Raw genomic sequence first — 7,362 nt, 5'->3', positions numbered from 1 at the left:
GGAAAACACTACAGAGCAATGACTGGGAGGGAGGGAAAAATTCTTCTCACCAAACAGAAGTAAATGTGGTTAAGAGGTGAATACTTTTGAGATGGTGTTATATAGTCCTTTGCTTGAGTCTCCCTACTTATGCCCTGTACACAAGTCAAAATTTTTTTCATCTCACTGTGGTAACAGTGGTAAAAACTAAGGTCCCTCAATATGCATTTCAAAGATAAAAATGTGTCAATTATGACACCTTTTTTTTCTAAGAAATAAACAATAGATTCTAAGAACTTCTTCCCCTCTGACACAGCAAGGGAAGACCTGAGAAGACGTCAAAAACAGATGTGTTTAGATTTTCCCCAAGAATGATTCTTAATGAGCATAAAACTACTCTGTGTGAGCAAGGTACTTAGTTAGATGAGATGTTTCTTGGCAAAGGAAATCTCCTCAAATCCTTTGGTAGCTACAAAATATTTTGTTTCATACCCAAGGAAACAGAGCCACTGAGCATGTTTTCTTTCATAAGTGAGTGAGGATGTGCTTGTTTTATAGAGAAAAATACCAATATTATTTGAAATTATAATCAAATAGCAACATAGTTTTAGGAGTCATAAAGAAAATGGAATTTCAACAGAACCAGCATTAAAAAAAAAAAAAAAAAAAAAAAAAAACAGCTTGTGAATACAGAGCTCACATTATCTTCCCTTCAAGAAAATGGGCAGTGCTAGCTTCGGCAGCACATATACTAAAATTGGAATGCTACAGAGAAGCTTTTCATGGCCCCTGTGCAAGGATGACACACAAATTCATGAAGCATTCCATATTTAAAAAAAAAAAAAAGAAAATGGGCAATGGTTACTCCTGTGTGGCATTTCAATCCACTGTGATTTACCTGAAGAAATCATTAAATCTTCTCAGCATTTTAGAATTATAGCATGATGATGAGACACCTAACAAGTACTCAGAGGAAAGACTGGTTGCAAGTGCCTGCCAAATTGTTTAATGTTTGTCAAACTTGAATTGCATTTGAAGGATATGTTGCTAGTAATGGATTTCCAGTTCTAGTACCACCTAGGCAAGGCTTTGTAGCCATTACAAGATGCAGTTTATTACCTTGCATTATGTTTGAGAGTATTTTTGTGAGCAGGTTCATGAACACAAAGGGCAAAAAATATAAGAAAACCATTTCTTTTATTGCTCAATATACAGCAGTTAGAAATAATTTGGAAATTTTTCAAATAGCTCATTTGGAGAAATTCTTAGATCTATCTAGAAGTGATTATTTTTTGCAGTGTTACTAAATAATTTCCTGTAGTTAAGAGGGGCATTAATTCCTAAGGGAGTTATGTCTAGTTGTAGAATAGAGGTAAAATGTCAAAAAACAGGTATCAAATTTTGAATAAAATTGTTTTTAACAATGATTTAGTTGTGTGTGACTTTGGATCATACAATTGAACTTCTCTGGACCTCAGTTTCCTCTTCACTGAACAAGAAATAATATAGCCTGGCTCACATAATTGTAGTGAAGATTACATGAGTCTAGTTCAATGATTACTAAAAAGTAGACACTCAAAATTGTTAGTCGAATCCAAATTATTAAACTAGAGCAAATAAATATAACTGAATTTTGTGAGTTAAAAGCACTATACAAATATAACACAAATTTTATAAACTTTGTTTTCAGATGTCTTATTTCGGGGTTTTTCTTTATTAGTGAAAAGATCATGTGTCAAAACTGAAACCATTCTGTCTTTTTACCTTGATATATAATCAACCAGTTTGTGGAACCTCATTAAATAGGAGCTTGAACTTCTGGTGTAAGAAACAAAGAACTATCATTAGTGGTGATACAGAATGCTTCAAAATGATTATGTGTTTTGATATGTAAAAGCTGTAGATAAACTGCAAAATGTGAAGGGAAATTCTTCTGTATAAAATCTAGCCACTGTAAAGTGAGCAACTAGCCTCTTACACAAAGTGCCAGAGAAGCTATGCCTTACTTCTGTTTGTACAACTGATTCACACACACAGAATCTGTAATTTATGTGCAAATAAGTACAAGCAGGGGAGATGTGTATGTTCTTTATGATTTTGGCACACAGGTGTCACTTTTAGTCCAAAACACACTTAAACCTGGCCAATTTTTCTCTACACTTTGAAAGAATCATTTTCTTTTGGCCAGAGACTCACTATAAGAATTTTCAGGCCCAGAGAGAAGGTTTTGTTTACAAATTCAGAAGGGAGGAAGATCAAAATCTAGGCAAGAACAGAGGAGGTCTTGTAACCTTAGCTCCATATGGAGTCACACTTCCAACTTCAGAATGAGAGCTGGCTGCACTCAGCAAAAAGGTTAATTTTCTTTCAGGTGAGTGAAACAGTTCCCCAGTTAGAGAACACACTTCCAGTACTGCTGCATGTGTTCTTTAGCAGAATTTTGCTCAGAGACTCCAGTAACAGTGTCTGTGAGAGTGTATGGCAAAACACATTAGCTACAAGCAAGGAAGGGAAGGCTAAAATCCATGGACCCATGCGTGAAGAGGAAGATCAGAGAAGGCTGCCACGCCAGATCCCATATCAGAACCACATGACCCAAAGGACGGCAGCACAAGTCCTACCTATTTTTATCTTTCATTTCTGTGAATTAAAAATACCAGTTACTGACACTTTTGAACAATAATGAAACCCCAGTAAATATCATTCTGTTGTCATCTTCCAAACTTGTCAGGGTATACTATATTCTATTTTCTTCCATTCCTTTTCATAACAGAAGTTTCTTTCACTACAACACTTAGCCATAAACTAGAGACATATTTTAACACCTTTCTTACATATAAAATTAATAAAAATTGATTGTGTCTCATTAAAGCATCACATAGATAATATAATACTTTCAGTCTTTGGTAAATCATTATAATGGTTAATTTTTATTAGTTTGACAAAATTTGTCAATGAGATATATACTATGAGATATATACTATTTGAGATACTATATTATTTGAGATAGTTTTTTAATATAATATTATATTCTAATGAAATAAGAAACAAGGCACATCTCAAAGGTCCAATTTACAGTGTAGAAATATTCTAGGACAAATTCTTGCCATTCAATGTATTTTTCACTTTCAACTATTCTCTCCCCCAGGGGTAAATTTTCAATGAAATTCAATCAGCATTTTCTGGAAATGTTTAATTAATCATCTACTATATTTCTCTAATAGTTGGGACCAGTTATCATGCTACTTACAGTTAAAAAAAAAGAAGGCTGGGTTTCCCTGGTGGCGCAGTGGTTGAGAGTCCTCCTGCCCATGCAAGGAACGCAGGTTTGTGCCCCCGTCCGGGAGGATCTCACATGCTGCGGAGCGGCTGGGCCCCTGAGCCATGGCCGCTGAGCCTGCGCATCCGGAGCCTGTGCTCCGCAATGGGAGAGGCCGCAGCAGTGAGAGGCCCGCGTACCGCAAAAAAAAAAAAAAAAAAAAGAAGGCTATGAGAATAATTTGATTACACACACACACATCTATACTCAATATACAAGTTTCTTATTCTGATTAAAAATATAATACTTTATAGGTAAGTCCAAGACACTCACCTTGGTGAAACAAAAATAGGCCAAGGAGCCCAAATCCAGGTTGAAACCAAACTCTTTAATCTGTTTTTCACAGGACTGTATTTTACCATAAATTCTTTCTCCAGCATCATTTAAGTGTGAGTGGGCAGCTGTAGAGGTGTCCATTAAACATACGTACTTTCTCAAACAAACTATAGTCATTGCTTCTCTATCATAATTCAGCAAAGAATTTTCATTATTAAACAGACAAACCAAAATTTACTTGAATCTCCTTTGGAATGAGGCTTAAGTGTTTGCAAATTAGAAACATTCTTACTTAAGGGTCAGAGAAGAATTGAGAGATTTGGTCCAACCTCTCTTTCTTTCTTTCCTTCCCTCCCTCCCTCTCTCCTTCCCTCCTTCTCTCCCTCCTTCCCTCCTTCCCTCCCTCCTTCCTTCTCTCCCTCTCTCCCTCCTTCCCTCCTTCTTTCCTTCTTCCTTCCTTCCTTCCTTCTTACTTTCTGCAGATGAAGAAATGGAATTTCAGAAAAGTGGTGTTTCGTGCTCAAGATCAAATAAGCATCAATGCCTGAGCTGACAAACCTAGATCTCTTTACTCCACTTCTAAGGTTCTTCATATTAAAGCTCTGTGGCTTGTTGGTGCTCTTCCCTCACACAGTGACAGTCTAATAGGAGAAACAGAGAATAAACAACAAATAAGCAAGTAAATAGAGTAATTCCAAAATATAGTAATAAAAAGAAACCTTTGCTAAGTTCTTAAGTGTGTGCCAGGCATCATTCTAAGCACTTTTTTCATTAATTTGTATCCATTCCTCATATACTCCTCTGAGGTGGATACTACTGGTAGTTTTACAGATGAATAAATCTGAGGCATAGAGAGATTGAGTAATTTGTTCACAGTCATAGAACAAGGAAGCAGTGGAGTCAGGATTCAAACCCAAGAAGAGACAAAGTCACACAGCTATTAAGTGCAGGACAAGATTAAGAAGGAGCCAGTCTCCAGTAAAGCAACGTATGCAAAATTCTTGAGTCAGGAAAAAGCTGGGTGCATCAAAACACTAAGAGAAGACTGGTGTGGCTGGAATATTATTTTTAAAAGGGAGAAAGAGTGACATGAGATAACAGAGGTAAGAGTGGCGAAGGGCAAATTATGCAGGACCTTGAATGCCATGAATAAAATGTTTAGTTTTTAAGCAGTGAAATGGAAAGCCATTGAATATTTCTTTTAAAACATATCTATAACATGATCTGAATTACATTTGTCTTAAGTTCACTCTGGCTAGAAAATCCATATTGAGATTTGACAAATGATTTGACAATCATTTCTTTCTTCATTTATCCATTAATTCATTTACTTAACAAGAAATTGCAAAGTGCTAATGTTAGCACAAAATTTGACCCCAAATTTCCTATCCCAGAAATATACTTTATTCACCAAACTAAATATATATTCACTAATAGCAAATGATTATATCTAGAGGTTTCCCAGTAATTCCTGAATCTTAGCAGCTTATACAACACTAACACATGTACTTGAAATATAAACTAATCAGCAGGTCATCTCTATTAAGTCAACTAGTTGTTTAAAGGAAATACTTTTTCCCCAGAATCAACTGGTTATTTTGACATTATGTCCTATTCCTTAGAATTTTAGTCTTCTTGCTTTGTATTTCCAGGTAGGAATGTAAAAAAAATTGTTGCAAAATGGTAAATATACATTACTCTGACAGGCAAATACTAGGCTCCAACAATGATAAGTAGTGCTTATAATACTACCTTCAGAGATTATACTGAAACATAGCACAAACCTAAGGGTTTTAAGTCTTGGTATAACATTCACCTTATACACTTAGCAAATAGGAAAAAGCAATCAAAAAGCATGAGTACTCTGAAACATCATATATTTCCCTCATGCTATCCAAGAGTTCAATTTAACAAACATTTATTAAATATCTACTATGTACAAGGTGTTATTCTAAAACACTATGGAAGTTACAAATATAAATGGTATGCCTTCAAGCTTATAAAAGTCCTTTAATGACATGAGGTTTTGATATGATGCAATTTTACTTCATGTTGTTAGAGAATAATACCAAAGATTACATTTTGCAGTAAACATTTTGCAGAAACCTAAAAGTAGCTTTCCCAGTAAAACTGCATTGTGTCACATTTGTTGAAGCAGGAGTATCTTTAAACATTCAAAAGACTAAAAAAGAAATATCAATGGACAAAGATGTATCAAAGGATCATTCATCTTTTTATTCACAGAACCACAAGTTCATAAAATCTCTGAATAGAAAGAGACCTACAGGGTATTCAATCCAGTGCTTTCTGGATTCACAGTAACAGAAGAATCACCTGGGGTGCTTTTTAGTAACATAGATTCCCAGGCTCTGGCCACTAGAGATTGATTCAGCATGTCTGGGTGGAGCCAGACAATCTGTACTTTGTATAAGATTCTCAGATGATTTCAATATATAACCAGGTTTGAGAACACAAATTTAGCCCAACACCTGCATCTGTAATTTAAATATGGTCTGTGCTCTCTTTCCTAATAAGTTGTCATTTACCATCTATCTCTGCTTTAATACACTTTAGAATAGGAGAATAGGACCCTGACCCTTAGATAGCTGTAGTTATTAGAATGTCATCCATATTATTTATATATATTTATATATATATAATACACACGTGTGTAGTTGTTTGTTAATATATGTCTCTACAGGGCTTCCCTGGTGGCGCAGTGGTTGAGAGTCCGCCTGCCGATGCAGGGGACACGGGTTCATGCCCCGGTCCGGGAAGATCCCACATGCCGCGGAGCGGCTGGGCCCGTGAGCCGTGGCCGCTGAGCCTGCACGTCCGAAGCCTGTGCTCCACAACGGGAGAGGCCACAACAGTGAGAGGCCCGCATACCAAAAAAAAAAAAAAAAAAAAAAAAAAAAATATATATATATATATATATGTCTCTACAAACAATGTTGTAAGCTTCCTGAGAGCAGAGTCTAGGTCTATTTGCTTTACTATTTCATATCTAGCACTTAGCTCAGATCAGACCTTGATATTTAGGAGGCAGTCATTAAGGTTTGTTGAGTGCATATCTGATTGAATGAGGTCCTTCATTAGTTTGACCTTATGTCTCTCTAAAACATCCATCTCCTGTGCTAGTTTTTATAATTCCAGGAAACTTGAAAAATCCATACTCTAGATACTGAGTATAAAAACACAAAGTACACTCTTCCCTTCTCTCAAGGTCCTTAATTATTTACCTAGAAAGGCAGATGCAGATACTTTTAATCAAAAACGGTTAAGTGTAATGTCAAAATAAATATGAAATAAAGGTGGGAATTGAGAGGAAGGCAACAAATCTACCTGTGATTGATTTAGAGGAAAGACAGCAATAGATGTCAAGGAATGTTTTTCAAGACAAGTGATGCTAAGTTGAGTCTTGATGGCTTAGCACTTGAATTATTGAACATTCACACATATTAAATTAAATAGAACAAATTATATTATTCTTCTATAGGTAGCCTTTTAGGTATAGAGAAGTCTGTCTCTCAAACTTTTTCTAGGACAAATATCCAAGTTCCTACAATTATTTCTCACAAAACTATAATGTTTTTTGTTTTGTTTTTTGTTTAAAACATATGGAAAAATGTTTTTGTTCCATAGCAAATTAATTTAAATATCCTGAATTGCATAATCTAAAGAAGACTCTGAAGGCAAGGAATATAGCACATGGCTTTCAAGTTAAAGAGCTGTAACTGAACTCCAAAGGCACCTACTATACTCAGGAATAACATGATTTCTGTAGT

The 7,362-nt window shown here is 35.5% G+C and overlaps 1 non-coding gene across 1 annotated transcript; it reads left to right on the top strand.

Annotated features, from left to right (window-relative positions):
• The first annotated feature begins 706 nt into the window (after positions 1 to 706).
• LOC131747198 (U6 spliceosomal RNA) lies at positions 707 to 813 on the top strand. Its single transcript, XR_009332824.1, has one exon. It is a non-coding gene; the product is annotated as a U6 spliceosomal RNA (small nuclear RNA).
• The last annotated feature ends 6,549 nt before the right edge of the window (positions 814 to 7,362 follow it).

The sequence above is a fragment of the Kogia breviceps genome, chromosome 19, assembly GCF_026419965.1.
Source record: "Kogia breviceps isolate mKogBre1 chromosome 19, mKogBre1 haplotype 1, whole genome shotgun sequence".
NCBI lineage: Eukaryota > Metazoa > Chordata > Mammalia > Artiodactyla > Physeteridae > Kogia > Kogia breviceps.
This window is presented reverse-complemented; position numbering and strand designations above follow the sequence as displayed.